The 16245-nt window shown below is 43.2% G+C and overlaps 1 protein-coding gene across 5 annotated transcripts in view; it reads left to right on the top strand.

The window, feature by feature from the left end:
* Positions 1 to 8717: 8717 nt before the first annotated feature.
* LPAR1 (lysophosphatidic acid receptor 1) overlaps positions 8718 to 16245 on the top strand; it is a 70965-nt gene continuing 63437 nt past the window's right edge. The window contains exons 1-2 of one of the 5 annotated variants that reach the window (XM_032675426.1): positions 8762 to 8787; positions 9325 to 9392. The gene's annotated coding sequence lies outside the window, so the exon portion shown is untranslated. Of the gene's footprint in view, positions 8788 to 8933; positions 9393 to 13529; positions 13615 to 16245 lie in introns of those variants that run through there. The other 4 variants (XM_032675424.1, XM_032675428.1, XM_032675423.1 and 1 more) reach the window with 4 other exon arrangements.

Below are 16245 nucleotides of genomic sequence, written 5' to 3'. Positions count from 1 at the left end.
GTGTAATAGCTGCCACAGACATTGCCTTGGCTACTTATCCTTTATGTGCAAAATTGATGACTGATAAAGCATGTTTTCCTTAGAAACCTATACAAACCCTTGGCTTGAAGATCTTAAGCCATGAGAGAGAAAGGACTTGAATTCAAGTATTTCTAGTCCTGAACAACCTGATATACATTACTTCCATCAACAAAACTATAGGAATCAGCAACATATATTCTTTTGCCTACCAGGCAACTTCTTTCTGTCATGAGCTGAAAGCCCTAGTTTTGTGTCAGAAAATTTCAGCCAATTTAATCTATTGCCAATATACAAGCGGCTAGTTACTGATTTTGTACTGAGAAATAAAACAAGTAAACAAATACATAAACATCTCAGCTTTGCTCCTGAAACCTCTCCTCCTCCCTTTTTGCTGTCTTTACTGCACTCAGCGCCTTCACAGATGTGCCTGGTGACACAGAGGATTTGGTTGATGCATTGTTGTTCCTTTACTTTTACTTTTCTCATTTCTGATGTTTCACTGTCTCAGCACCAGGTCCTCCACAGGCTGGTGTCCCCTCAGAGCTGTATGCCCTCCTAGGCCTCCTCCCTGCCCTCACTGGGTGACTCTTTGTTCTATGCTGCCTGAGAGGGTCCTGAAAGCAAAAGTTAAAACCCAAAATCTGGTGGGGCCCCAGGTTTGTTTTATGGCATGGCTCAAAAGCCAGAGCTGGAGCTATTTTTTGTTTCTTTCGGTGCTGAGGAGGTCACCATCAGGGCAAGTGTGTCTTGAAAGGGTTACCATGGAAATTACCAGACCTCCCTCAGCACTTTGGACACCTTATTCCTACTTAAAGAAAGAAGAACTGGCCATCTAGAAATCTTGGAAAACTACAGTCAGAGCCAGCCAACTTCTAGCAGCTGCTCAATAAATCAGATGTGCCATCAGGGAAGGTGTGCTGATCTGTTAAAAATATGGGGTTAGAGTTTTATCAGGTTTAAAGAGGCTTTAGTTGATGAAGTCTAGGAGTCTGTCACCCCACTGCACTGGCATTAAACAAATAGCTTTCTACTTGTTTTCCCTTACTGTGCCTGCCCTGTGAACACAGCACAAAGGAACTAAGAGAACATTTGCAAACAAATGCGGTAAACTGCTTGTGGGTTTATAAACACAAGCAGTGATTCAACCCTAAATGGCAGCAAGGAGTAGCAGGCAATCAGGCCTTCAATTATTAACTAAAAAGGTTGGGCTGACCCCAAGGTTTTTCTTCCATGCATCTGAGACAGAGCAGGGGGATTTCACTGAGTGCACAGCATCAGCCTGATCGGAAAAGCAGTGCTGTGGCAGCCAGCCAACAGAGCACTCCTAAAGGTGTGGCAACTGTGTTTCTGGATTACATGGGCTTTGCTCTTGTGTAGCTGAGCAAAGCCTTGAGGTGTCTCTGTCATCCTGGCTTGCTCTCTCTGAGTGGGGAGCTGAATCCAAATTTACACATCTCTTTCTGTCTGAGGTGCCTCAGAGTATCCTCTCCCACTATTCCAGGCTTCCTGCAGCTTCCCTGTGTACCCAACACCTCTGGGGTGGGTGTTATATACCCTACAGTGTCTGTGGAACAAATATATATCATAATGAGATAGTGGTGTGAATCCTATCATGGGTTGTCCTCACTGCAGATCTCTCACTGTCTGAGATATGATGCTGAAGTCCAGGCGGAATAAATCTCACAGAGCACCCCAGGAAAAACCTGTGTTCTTCTTAGGGAAATAGAGTTCCTAGAAACATGGACTGCCAACTCTATTACCTGGTATCCATGTCTCCTGCCTTCATGCTAGGAAGGGTGGATATGAAAATCGTCCCCTGCCGCCTGACCTCTGCTTCTTTCTTAGTGTGACCCTGCCCCAAAAAGCTGTATCAGAGACAGCCAATCTCTACCAACACCAGCAGAGGTTTAGTGAAGCTAGGAGAAAAAGGAGGCACAGGAGCCTCCTGGAACAGAAGAAAGTAGACCTTGCCTCCAAGGCTCTTGTGAGCTGTCTGCATCCACATTCATCTACTTCCCTTTTCTTCCCTCCTGTTTTTTGTTTTGTTTTGTTTTTACTTTATTTTTAGCTTTCCTAACTAGTGCAACCTCAAAAGAACAGAAATGGAGGTAAAATAAGAAATAAGAGACTTAGTGTTACCTCTGACATCAAAGATTGGAGTCTCTCAAAGCATCTCAGGGCACTTCAAAGATAGGTATATAGCAGAAGCCCAGGTCTGGTAGAAAGGGTTTGCTCACTGCTAGTCAATATTTAGGATTTTATTTTCTTTTTTCTTTTTCCCTGTCCATAAGGTCTGTTCAGATGTGAATATCAGAGATAAGCCACAAAGGACAGAGATATTTGTTTGTCACCCAGCTGCACTAGGTCTATTGTGACAAAAATGTCTGTAGAGCCACAGTGAAGATACCATCAATGTTGGAGTCAAGTTTATGCAGGAGGTGTGTAAGCCAGAAAAATGAATCTGGCTGTGTAGCATACACAAGAAGTGGATTCCTAGACTGTTCATTAATGAAGCCTGGAGACTAGGAAGATTATTACAATAGGAATTATGTTTAATGAAGGAGATATCTGCTCTGGAGGAGTAGTGTATGTCCTAGTACCTGACATTGTTCCTGTATTTGCACATATCTGGAAGGAATTTCTCTCTATGTACACACAGCTATGATTTTCTTTTGCTATAAATATTCATCACTGGATAACCCCATTGACTCTAAGAGTGTCACCTGAACACCTGGAATGAATTTTCCTATGCCTTAGAAGAATATATTGTTCATGGATCCTGCATACGTTATTTAAATGGAAAACTAAGAAAACACCATGAAATATATTCATTAGCCTGACTTATAGAGGTGTTGCACAGCTGCAGATCCTATTTAGGGTCAGTGGAAAGTGGGGACAGAGGCATCTCCTCTTTTGCATTCTGAGGAATTCTGAGGTTATTGAAGGTTTTTAATGGTGCAATCAAATCATTATAAGCAAAAAGCTACAAAATCAAATTCAGAACAATGAAAGCATCAGTTCATTAATGGAACAGTTCCAGCCATCTGGTATTCATATGTTCTGCACTGGGGCTGTTATTGTTCAGATACAAATGACCCAATCTTACCTTCCAGCAAGAGCTTTCATTAACTAAATATATCCAAATTTTTTATTGTTCAGCTAATATTACAGGCCCTATCCCATGTTTTGTAAGTGGCTTTTTTTCAGTTTTGGGTAGCTAAATCTTCAGTCCCATAGTACTTCTTCTTTGGGGATATGTGTATTCCCCATCCCACTGTGAACACAGCACCTTCTGGGAAAAGTTTTAGTTACTTGTAGTGTTGAAGCTCTAGAAGAGAGAGAAGGGGCTAATTATTATTTCAGTAAAAATAACAACACTTAGACACTACTGATAAATACTGTCTCTCGAAGCAAACACAATTCTAATGTAGAACTGAGTTTTTTATTTGCCATTATTTAATTTTTTCAAATGATAACTCTGGTAGTTTTTCTAAGACCACGGAATAACAGAATGGGTAAGATTGGAAAGAACCACAGTGAGTCATCTGGTCCAAAATCCCTGCTCACGCAGGATCATCCTACAGAACATGGCACAGAATTGTGTCCAGAGGGTTCTTGAATATTTCCAGTGAGGGAAACTCCCCAACCTCTCTGGGCAACCTGTTCCAGTGCTTGGTCACAGTAAAGTTCTTCCTCATATTCAGGTGTAATTTCCTGTGCATCAGTTTCTGCCCACTGCCTCTTGTTCTATTGCTTGGAACCACTGAAAAGAGCCTGGCTTCATTCTCCTGGTACCTTCCCTTCAGATATTTATACACATTGAAAAGATTCCCTCTCATTCATCAATGCTAAATAGGCCCAGCTCCCTCAGCATTTCCTCATAAGAGAGGTGTTCCAGTCCCTTAATCATCTGTGTTGTCCTCCGCTGGATCCACTCCAGGAGCTCCATGTAAGATCTGGCACTTAAACAGACCAAACTGATGTGCAAAGTTACGTACTGTACAAAGGCATCCGACTGTTTCCGAGTAATTTTATTTTTATAATCTTTTGAAGCAGTGTGGCATTCAATTTATTGGTGGGAAAATATCATTTAGTTTCAGGTGAAAGGGAGGATAAATCATGGATTTTAGATGCTGTCTATTGACTAAGGATTTTATATTCACTGGTGCAGGATTTTATATTCACTGGACCTCACCACTAGAACCACAAGGGCAGGTGCTGAAGCAGTGCACCCAACAGCATCTGCTGCACTTGCTGAGGTAAAGCTTTCCCTTTTTGTCCTGGTGTCCTCAGGAGAAGGAGGATTTCAGTCATTTCATGGCAGATCAGGACCTTATGCTTGATGAAGACTCAGAACAACATTCACCATCCAGTCTTTCCTTAACACCCTACAAACAAGTGTTGTTTCTAGACAACCTGGAAAACAAAATGCTGAATGAGTAACAGTGTCCAGGCAGCTACTTGGTCTTCTATGCATTTTTCATAAATGGACAGCTTCCCTGAAACAGAAGTGGTGACCCAGACACAGTCTCCAACTCCTTGGAGCTGAAGGACAGATGGGAGTGTTCAACGCTGCCATCCCACGGGAGATACATGTCCCCAGCCTTCCCCCCACTGCCTTCCCTACATGGAACCTGCAGCCATCCTTGTCCCTGTCCTCTCCACAAAACCATAGCTCCCCTCACTGTCTCGCCCCCCTTACCACAGTGAAGATAGAACTGTCAGCTTCCTGGTCTCCTGTCTGGGAGCCTCCTGGCAGCCTTCTGCCCCCATGCCTACCCCCAACAAGAACCATACGCTTCACACAGCCATCAGCTCTTGTTGATGCATCTGACACTACATGATTTGTAAGACTACTGACAGTAACTCAGAGGTTTATGGTTCTATATGAGTCGTTACTGGATTGGTCACTAGTGCACTGAACTCCCTTGCACCTCTGACAATAACTGCCTGAAGCATCTTACAAACCCTGGTCTAGCCATCTCAGGGCAACATGGACGGTACAAGTGCAAGGACAAACCCAAACCTTTCACAAAGAGCTGATGCACTGGTCTCTTGGACAGATACTGCTCTCATTTCTGTCATTGGGCTCTTCTAAACAACCTGATCTGACCTAGATCTTGCCACAGAGACTACATTCCTAAATGCTCTGGTGCCCATGGGCACCCATTTTTTCTCAATCATGGCCTTGCAGTCCTTCTGTTAGAGTCTGGTCATGGGCGGAAAGCCATGAAGAGGTAAAGCGTGACTTCCAGGAGCACTCCAGTCATGTTAGCTTTTCAATGTTAGCTTAGCAATAAGGTACACTGCAGAAGGATTAGGACATGCTCAGGTCCAGGCAACAGGAAGCTCAGCCAGGGAGAGAGAGACTCTCCACAGAAAGAGCTGCTATTTTGCCTTGAGAACTTTACAGGTTGTAGAAGAGTTTTGGTTCATAGAATGTCATGTGCTGCTGCTGCTGCATCATAGCAGGAGGCCAGAGGAGACTGAACAAGGACAGAAGCACTGCAATGGAACAAAGATGATGTGGCTTTATGGATAAGGCTGCTTTCTTTCAGTGAGATTTCTGATGTGTCTGAAGTTGCTCTGGAAAACAGCATATTTTCTGACTAGGAATAATGTTGCTGTTTGCCCAGATCCCTCTGCATCCTGTTCTAAACAGAACCCCTACCTGTGAGCACTGAGCTTCGGATAGTACGTATATAACAAATGAGCAAGAAGTCAAACTCCGGAGAGTTTGTATTTATTTTGTGTGCACTGCTGGAACTATCTTTGTAATGTAACACATGATTTAGTATTCACTATGAATGGTGGGGTTTTAGGACACTGGGAAAAAAAAACCATACTTCATAGCTGATTAATAAAAAGTGTACACTGAAAATATTGCTCAAGGTCTCTAAATATTCCTATCTCAGATAATGCCAAAGCATGCTAATTTTTTCCACACTAAGATACTATTAGTTGTGATCTCATCTAAAGTTTCCTTCAACGCATCCATTGCACCAAAAGTTTCAGCACATTTCCAGTCAAAATGAAGTTGTCCATTGCTAAATAAACACCACAGTATTCTGCACAGAGAAGTGACAAAAGTGAAGAGATACCTTAAGTGTAAATTCCCTGAATTTTTATTTTTTAATTAAAAGCAGCAGAGGTACTTTCCAGGCCCAGACTGAAGAGGCATTAGACGTCAAACTTTTCTGAGTTTGTATGACTAATATTTCAGACAGTCAATTGAAACTGTATGAATGCTGACAATTAAATATAAATATATTAATGACTGCACACATTAAACACACTTATGATTTGAATTAATTCACTAAATTGAGCACATGGAACTTACATGGTTTGTTCTGTAAGCAGACTTTTTTCCACACTGAAGGATGTGAAGACTACTTCCCTATCTGATACGATTCAGTACATCTGTGTGTGATTACATAAACATGTCTCAGACCACAGAGCAGCACAGCCAGGTCTTGTAGCAGTTACATTCATTTAACTTTGTCAGACCATGTGATCTCCCCTAGACCTTTGGTATTTGCCTGTTTCTAAGATTTACTGCATATTCCCTATATTTTCTTATTTAGAGCAAGAGTGGTTCACTGAGAATTAATCACAGTACCCTTGAATAAATGATAAGTCACTGTTTCAGGGCTGAGCAAGCATGCCTAAAGTCACTAACAGAAAACAAAAGAACTAAAAAAGCATTGCTGCTTTACCTTCTTCTGTTCACTGAAAGTGGACTCAGAAATATTTTCTTTAAAATATGTGTCATAATTTTACCTTCATATAATTCCATCTCATACACAAATCAGCCTTTCCTTGCTGTTTCCTTGCTGTTTTCCTTCACGGGTCAGTAGCTAGAATTACTAAGGTCCTAAGCAGCAATTTCTGAGTAACCTTAAGGATGCTAAAAAGTGGCAATTTCCAATTTGCAGATGCAGTAGCTCTTACCATCAAGCATCTGCATACTTGCACTCTCCTCCTAAAGAACTTGCTTGAGGTTGTAGGTCTGACCACAAAGATGTAAGTCCTGTCAGATCACCCTTTGTCTGAAGCTTTGATGGTTAAGTTAATCTTGATACTTGCAGTGGTATCTGGGCAACTTGGCTGAGTTTCTGTCCCACAAAGATGAATGAAATCTGGTTTATAATGAAGCTACATAAGCAGTGTTTCCACAGCACTGGAGGAATCATTTTTGCATTCTGAAGACCTGCTCTCTTTTCAGTGGTTCGTGTAAGTCATCCCATTTCTACCACCAGGGGAGGACACATGCAGTTTGAGCACACTGTTTCAAGCCTGCAGTTGTCCAATCTGGATGTAGCCTATGCATAGACAAAAAAATGTTAAGACCTGTCACCTTACTTAGTGTATGGATGCTAAACCAGGTGTTAGAGCTTCTAACAGAACAGGCTTCTTGGTCACCTCTCACAAACACTTGGTAGCTTGTTTTGAACAAGCAGAAGATAAAATCAAGCATTTTCCAAAGTTAATGGCCTGATGAATACTTATAAGTCTTTTCAGCATGTTGAAGTGTAGTCTCAGTGCTAAATTACAGTGCTGAGCACAAAAACAAGGTCTGATGTGGTGTGGGGTCAACAAAAAAAAAGCTACCTAAAGAGAAAGAGCTCCTCACCAGCATGGCAGCTAAAGATTTGCTCATACCGATGCCGAAAACCTCTCTAGTAACAATACCTGTGATGCAGCAGATATTGTCAGTAGCTATAGAAAACACTGTCATCACTGTGTTGACAGTACACAGGCAAAGATCTGACTTAAGGAGAACTGTCTCTGCCGCTTTCTGGTTCCTGGGAAACACAACGAGTACTTTAAGGCTTGGTGTTTCATTATAGGCTTTTGTGCTACTGGAGGCATTGATGGCTTGTACAGCCGTAGGTACTCTCCCTAGAAATCTCTCTACAGGGGTTAGAAAAGCTCCCTAGAAATCTCTCTACAGGGGTTAGAAAAGCTTAGCCATTAAAGCCACTGAGCGTTAAGTGCCATGCAGCATGCTGTCTTTTCACCTGATGCAAGTACATGCAAAAGTGGCCTCTAGATGCTCCTGCAATCCAAAGAAATCAGACTGTTTCACAGTAAAAACTGATGGAGGGTGGGGAAGAAGTAATTTGAACCTGGTTTTGTATAATAAAATATAAAAATGCATAAAAAAATATAAAAAACCTCTTCTAAATCTGGAAAACTGTCTGTCGCACAACCCTCTCCAATTCCAACGTTAAGGGTTTGGTGAACCTGCACATTGACTATTCCTATGACTGGGGCTCCTAAACGTTTCTTGCTGACATCAGCAAGGGATCCGAAACTTTCACAGGACGAGAAACGCGGCTGCTCTAGAAACACCTGCAGAAACACCTGGCGGTTACCACCGCCACGCAGCCTCTCCCCGGAGCCCCACGGCCCCCTCCCAAGGCAGCCTCCGCGACGCCCAGGGTCTGCCGCGGAGAGTGGGTGGAGAGTGGGGACGCCTCCGCTCCTCCCGGCGCTGATTCCCCTGCCTGCGGCGCCGGGGGCCGGCTGCGGAGCAGGAGCGGAGTTCGGCGGGGCGGAGCGGGCACACCTGGGCCCCCGCCCGGCGAGGGAGCGCGGGCGGACCGGGGGCGGAGGGAGCCCGTCCCTCCCCGTCCCGTCCCGTCCCGCTCTGTCCCTCCCCGTCCCACCCCTCACCCCTCCCTTCTTCCCTCCCTCTGTCCGCCCGTCCGTGCGCGCCGGCGGCGGCGGCGCCGCGCTCCCTACACCGCGCAGCCCCCGCAGGTAAGCGCAGCGCGGCGGGACCGGGGGGCGGGGCGGGGCGGGGGGTTCGCCGTCCCCGCCCGCGAAAAGGTTCCTGCTCCCCCATTCCCCGAGGGCTCCGCGCCCACGGAGCTCTTCCCCCTCCTTCTCTTCCTCCACCTCCACCTCCTCCTCCTCCTCCTCCTCCTCTCGCTTTGGTTTTTTTTCTTTCGTGTTCCTGAGCTCAGTCCGACTCCTGCGGCGCGCAGCGGTGCGCGGGACGGCGCGCCTTGGCTGGGGCCCCTCCAGCGAAGGGCTCCTTCGGGATGGGCTCGAGAGAGCTGCTGGCGTCGGGTTAGGCTTCTATTCCTGCTGGACTAACGCCTCTGGGGTTGGCCTGGACTAAGTGATGGGCGCTTGTTTGATTAAGGGACACTAACAGTACTTACTTAGAGTCTGTCCTGATATATTCCCCCCTCTCCTCTGTGAAGTCTCTTTGGATTGATTTATACCGATTAAGGCAGTGGAAAAAGTCCTTGTTAAAAAATGGTTGCCACCTCTCTCTCCTGACTTCCTCAGTCCTTCGGACGAAGAGCCTGCTGAAGTCCGATGGGAGCAGTGTTGATGTGTCCATGGTGTTTACAAAGGTAAAGGACAGGGAGAAGATGAATGACAAGGATAAGGGTACGGAGTATTAGAGAAAGACGGAGAGGGTGGGGAGCGGGAGGGAAGCTAGAGGACAAAAGCCGTTAGCGAACTGAAGTGAGAAGACAGAGGTGGAACCAAAGGGACCAAGTTTCTTCCTCTAGCTTCTTTCCCTATGTTCTTTTTAAATAACTAGACAGCGGGAACCATCTCAAAAAGCTGCTTCCTGAAGAAATATATGAAAAGTTTTTGTTATCAGAAAAATGTTGGAATGTTTAAATTTTATTTTCTTGTGGATTTCTCTCTGGAACAAGCTCACACCTTTATGATTTCAGTTGTCTATGAATAATTTAAAAGCTGCTCAAATCTTCTCTTTCTTCTTTTGTTTTCTCCCTATCCTTATTTGCTGTAGGTTTGGGTTGGTTTTTTAGTTGTTTTTTTTGGCAGTTGGGAGGGTTGTGGGTTTGGGAGGTTTTTTTGGAGTGGGGGTTTTTTTGTTGGTTTGGGGTTTTGTTTTTTTTCAAGTTTCAAGATAGGATAACCTGAGGGAGCCTGTGTAGGCAAATTGTGTTCCCAAACTGTGGAGGAATTGTGGTAGCTGCAGTCCTTTTACCACTAAAAACTACTGTAACTCTTATCTTTTCAAAGAAAGTCTTTTTCATGCTAAGTCAGATTTGGTGTGTGTGCCATTTGGTCTAAAAGGAATCACTCTCAGGTCTGAGTTATGTTTCAGTTTGGCAGCCAGGACTGTGTGCCATGCAGCCTGTTACTCTCGTGCAAGGATGGGCTGTACTGTAGCGCTAAAATAATACTTCTGGTAATTTCAGCAGTGGACTGAAGCGATATTGTGTGAGCCCAGGCATAAGTGAAGCTCTGCCCTGCAGTTCACTGTTACTGGCTATAGGCATGCTGCATGTTTCTCCTTAACTGATATGTACTCTGACTTACAAAACAACTTGATAGGCCTGTGTTTTACCATTGTTTTTTATTAAATATTAACCACACAAAATCAAATGCTGGATTGGAGCTGTCTTGCTCCAGAATAGATTGACACTGTCTCATCCTGTGCAGTTGTACATGAACTGTGGTTGTTTTCCCTTTTGTGTGCAAATAACCAGGGAATAATTTAGGGATATTGAGAAGCACTGTTTCATGATCAGTACGGTGTTGTCCTTATCACTCCTTAATACAAATTGCACTAGCTAGACTGTTGGCTGCTGTAAGCCTTGTTCTGAGAACTTAGCAGGAACAGTGCTGGTTGGAGAGAGGAAAACACTGGCTGGAGTCTGCTTTCTATTCCTCCACTCTTCAAAACAAATATTGGGGGTGGAAAGGTTAAAAAGCTTTTGAGACAAAACACATGGAAAATGCAAAATTAAAGTAAGGCTACACTGTGTACGCAGCTTTAATACGTGAACTCCACATGTATTAGTCTTATCACTGTGTACAAAAATACTTATGGTTTTTGTCAGTAATTCTGTAAGATTGTAACTAAAATGTAATTCCTTCTCTGCTTAAAAATGAGAGAAAAGAAAAATATCTGTCTTGTACTGTCACACAGTGAAACTATGTGGGGAATCCAGGAGAGGGCTGAGGGTTGAAGAAAGTGTTTTGCTCTGGAGCAGAAACTTAGGTAGTACTTAAATGGGATTCACTTTTACATCACTGTGACGAGCCCTTAATAACACCTTAATGAATCGTTTGTGCTTTCTCAGTAGCCTCTCCATACTGAGCTTGCTTTTTCTGATGTTCAGACGTTTAAATCAAAAGGCAAGTATTTCTTCTGAGCAACTTATTTCTTTGGGATACTACCACTATATTCTCTTTGAGTACCCAGCAGTTTGAGCACTAACTCTTGGAGGTGAGCTGCCTCCTCCAGATGTCAGAAGAGCTGACTTTGAGCACCTCTATGTGGTGACCTGCCAGCACTTGCTGAGCACTGTTGCTGTGCCAATTGCTGTGTATCTGGCTTTTTTATCATATGGACACAAGAAAAAACTGAGTGCAGCTCTTTTGCCAACAGGGCTGGATGGGGAACTCTCTCACAGCCGTTGCTCGTAGTCTTGGTGATGTCCAAGGACATGTGGAAGAATTTGAGTGGTAGGAGGTTGTACTGTGAGGCAGTTGCTGTTTCCACTATCATTTGCCTCCCAAAATTGAAATTTGCTACATTAGTTGGATTTCTTCCCTTTTAGAAAGAAAAGTGCATGCAATTTAAGAGACACTTAAATTCAGTCTAAATTCAGTTTAAATCCATCTAAATAGTGTATTTGAAGAGCAGCTGCTACAAGTAATGCTAGGGGAAAGATGCATACAATTGTTTTACTGAAAGGAGGATAGAGCAATCAGTATCAACATCTTTGGTTTGTGGATTAGTTCCTTATATGTTATGTATTTCACTGCTTCATCTTTCACAATGGGTTTTATTAATTTTTTTTATCAGTTTAGTAGTGGGGAAAAAAGGGAAACAAACTTTGAAGAAAGTAAACAATGTGGTTGTAAAAAAAAAATAAACAAAAATGAAGGCATTATGAAAACACTCTTTTTTCCTTTTTTTTTTTTCTTTTCCATCTTCCTGTGTCCCCCTTTACAAAAGGTCCTCATTTGTGGCTTTAGGATTTTTGATAATTTGAAGGAAGAGAAATACATGATCATGAGGGACTTGAGCCAGCAGTGGCTTAAACTGGCATCCTGTGTGTGGTTTTGACTTTTCTTTCCCATGCGTCGCAAGGTGTTACTGTAGAAAGGGATCAGTCCTCAGTAGTGCACCATTAGGGCTGATCTTACACATCTTGTGTTTTCCTCTCAGGTGCTTTTCTTCATAGCTAACACAGAAGCTTAAGGTTTCATCCATGGCCTATAGATGTCAATGGTAAACTGTGTATTGGCATTGAATGACTTTGGATCAGGTGCAAGGCTGATGTGTTGCTTTTGCAGAAATACAAAATTGTTTCCAGGGCAGAGGAAAGCTCTATCAAAGGAATAAGAGCTACTGTTCTGCTTACATTTCAGGGAATTTAAGTTTTGGTTTTCTTCATTTATATTTCAAGCTTAGTTCCTTTAAAACAAGTAGAAGCATCGCCTGTATGTTCTTGCACCTTCGTTGACATACTGAAACAAATGACAGTGAACATCTGAACATCTGGTACCTTGTTTTGATTTTTATTGAAGGTAAATGAGATTTCTGATAAGTACCTATGTTTGTGCATCCAAACCTCTCCTTCTCTCATCCATTGACTGCCTGACACTGTTCCCATGTTTCCAGACAGATTAACAGTACACTTGGCTTGCAAAATCTTGGTTATTGTTTGGCTGAAGATTGCACTTTAGGATCAAATTTCGTTTTTAATGACTAGTATCTCTTGTTCTTGAAAACGTAGTTTCTATTTGTGCAATTTTGAACACCAGTAAGGAAAAGAGCCTATGTGCTGTTGCTGTTTTGGATAGTATATGTGTGTCCCAATTCCACATGGCAACCCCATGATCATTGTGTTTCTCTAATAAGCTCTTGACAGAGACCTTTTGAGGTGGTAAAGGCATTCATTATATTTCTATACAGAGGAGCAGTAGCCTTGCTTGGAAAGCCAGCAAAGTGTCCAGAATTTCCTGACAGGGACAGCCTGCAGGAATTTGTTTTCTCAGTTCTTTATCTACATACTAGTGGATCTGTCTCCTTCTTGACCCAGATCTTGTAGGCAGTTATGTTTGTGCACACAGGGAGGGGAGCACTGGCGCTCTTATCCCAGGGCAAAGAAGCATTTCTTCTTAAAAAGAAAGCAAATCTTCCCCCTCTGCTTTTGGCAGACAAAACCAGCCACAAACTTGTGTGGCTGCTGCGGTTGAAGGGGTGTGGGTAAGGCATGTCTACCCTTGCCAGAGGCACAACCAGAGAGAGGGAACCACATCCCTCCTCCTCTAGCTACTTCCAGGATGAATAGCCCATAAGGGTCCTGGGCTGGGGTGTGTGGAGAGTGTTCTGCTTTCCAAACACCTTGAAGATCGGTGCTGGTGCACTTTGGAGTGGATTAAGACCTGGCTGTCGTTCCTGCTTGGGAAACAGGAGGAAAGTGTGTTGTGCCTTGCTGTTTCCCACTCACATATTGCAATGTGGCCTCTGCTGAGATAGTGGTAAATAGCGTGGATCAGTGGCATGAGAAATGCCTTCAGTTGAAAAGTGGGAAGGCTGGATCTCTTTTTAGAAGGAAACATATTTTGGGAGCACAGGTACTGTATTGGTGACGACTGTATATACACTTTTGTACCAGCTGCATTATCTTTACTTTAGATTGTTGTAACTTGAGAGATTGGGACTGCTTTGTTTTTTTGAGGGCATTTTTTTGGCTTCCATATGGCATACTCTAGATAAAATTTAGAGGTGCTTTCCCTTTCAAAATACAGATGTGCCAAGTATGCAAACCTAATATTATCTTTCTGGTTTTGCTTCTGACTGTGACTAAGAGATGAACATCTCCTGAAGAGGATTGTTGAAGCTACTGTAGAAAATGCCAGTGAGTTTGATAGTCATATATGATGAATTTCAATTCTATGTAAACCTCATGCTGTTGTATTACAGACCATTTAGCCTTTTGTGTAGGAATTTGCATGCCACAGTGACCTTCTGGGTAGGGTGAATTTCAGAGGCACTCTATGCAATATATTGGTTCTTGTCTTCAGCTAGAAAATGTATTGCATACTGCAGTGCTTGCAGGAGCAAGCAAAAAAACGTTGGATTGACTTCAAAGGCAAGATCTTTCTGCACAAAATCCTGAAGCTTTTGAGTGGTAAAAGTCTGGCAAAGGAAATGCATGCTGTTTTTCATTGTAAGACCCTTTTCCCTCCCTCCTCCTGTCTTTTTGGGATGTGTATGTCAAATACGAAATGATGCTGGTACATTACTTATGGGAGCATTAATTTTTCTTAGACAGTCTTTAACCACTTGTTGATGATTTTTTTCACCCTGGATGGAAAGATATATTTATAACTAGAGCAGTATCACTTTATTGTGAAGAAGTTAGCTGCAACTTGAATTATTTAAAAACAAAAAAGTTGGATGAGTATTAAATGCTTACTGCATAGAGAAATTTGTATCTTCTTTGAATAGGAAAGTGATTATTTAAGAGAAGTGGGCTTAACATAAACTCCAACAGAGACATACTGGTATCTGAGCAGTCAAGGGAGGTGCTGTACAGGTCGCACCTATTTGTTAGGTGGTTATACTTCGGATTGTGTTTGCAGGAAAGGAGAAAGACTGATAAACTCTCAGGAGGAAATAGGTACATAGCTTGCAAGTATGGCAAGTGTTGTTTTGTCTGGTGCAAAGAGGTTTTGATAAAGAGTCTGTAGCCACTGGATTTTGCTAAATGTTTAGTCATTGATAGTGCAGTCTGCTTTTGACCCGTTGTGGTTGTCGGACCTGCAGGACAGTGTCCTGAAGCCTTGAGCTGCCACTGATGACGGAGCGAGGGAACTGGGATGGCATTATGTAGCTGCAGGGTGTGAAGGGCAGTGTGCCTCCACGTTCCCTGCCCTAGCCAGGCTGTGGGTGTCCACAGCCAGGATGCTGGTGCAGAAGAAAGCCCATGTTTGTTTGCTGCCCATTTCCAAATCAGCTTTGCTGGCACCAAGTGAGGTGGAAGGGCTGATCCTGGCCTTGGGGACGCCACCTGTGCAAGAGTCCCTGTCCCTTCAGACCACAGAGCAGAGGCCCAGCATGTGGTGAACACCTCCACTCTCCAGCTGCTTTGGGGCAAGGAGAAGCAAATTGTCAAGCAGTGGCAGCAGCTGCAGCTGCTGGCCCTTGACTGGCTAGCTGGTGGCAGGAGACCGTAGTGGAGGGATGTAGATTAGTACCTCAAGCCAGTGGGCTCTGTCAGTAGAAGGTCACCTTGCCCCTTAAAGAAATTGCTTTGTACTGGAAGGAAACGTGGTAGTAGTCACTGTCGTGGTCAAGACACAGCATTTTTCTGGATCGCGTGCCTACATCAGGTGCTCACTGACGTTCTTGGTGGGATCTGTTTTCCTGTGGTTACTGTGTTTTTTCCAATCTCTTACTGCAGCAGTGACCTCACTTCCTGGGTCCTAGAGGTTTCAAGGTTTTGTCTTTATGTTATTAACCACATTCACAGTTACTTGTAACTGAACATGAAGTAGCAGCAAAGGCTGGTGGGTGTGTATGTGTGTTCCCTGTTCTATCTGGACACTTCTGAGCTCTTTCATTGACATTCCTGCTAGTAGAAGAAAATGTGAACTTTTTGTGCATAATTTAGTTGCTATTTCCATGCCTATTGTGACAGGTGTGTTTTCAGTGATTCCCTGTAGAGACTGGATCAGTAGTTTTACAAGATATTTATAGTCGTGAGATGAGTTGTAGTAGATAGGTGTTGCTTTCATGTAGTAGTGAAGCTGTAATGTGTGATGTAAAGGGGAAATTTGGCTACTTTGCCTCAGGTTGTGCTTACAGGATTAAACTTTGTAGTACATTTCTATAATTGCTTTCTAGTTTTAAACGTAGCAAACTAATTATTGAAGTACAAAAGCATTTGGGAAAATGGTAGGGAAATGTGAGATAGACCAGAATAGATTCAGATTAATAATGATAAACTTGTCAATCCCAAAGGAGCGTGAAGTATGGTTTATTTTGTATTAATACTGTATTGCATGTCATTGACTACTGCACTTGGACAAAGTCTTTGCAAATGAGTACACAGCTCTGCTGAAGTGTTTAATTGGCAAATTTTTGGTACAGGAGAAAAACTTGAATGTTCCCTTTGTCCATGCTGAGAATGTCCCCAGGCATTCCTGTCTTGTCAGGACAAACTAGCCAAGGTAGTAAGACAATGTTGTCCTATATGCCAC

The sequence above is a fragment of the Chiroxiphia lanceolata genome, chromosome Z, assembly GCF_009829145.1.
Source record: "Chiroxiphia lanceolata isolate bChiLan1 chromosome Z, bChiLan1.pri, whole genome shotgun sequence".
In the NCBI taxonomy this organism is placed as follows: domain Eukaryota; kingdom Metazoa; phylum Chordata; class Aves; order Passeriformes; family Pipridae; genus Chiroxiphia; species Chiroxiphia lanceolata.
This window is presented reverse-complemented; position numbering and strand designations above follow the sequence as displayed.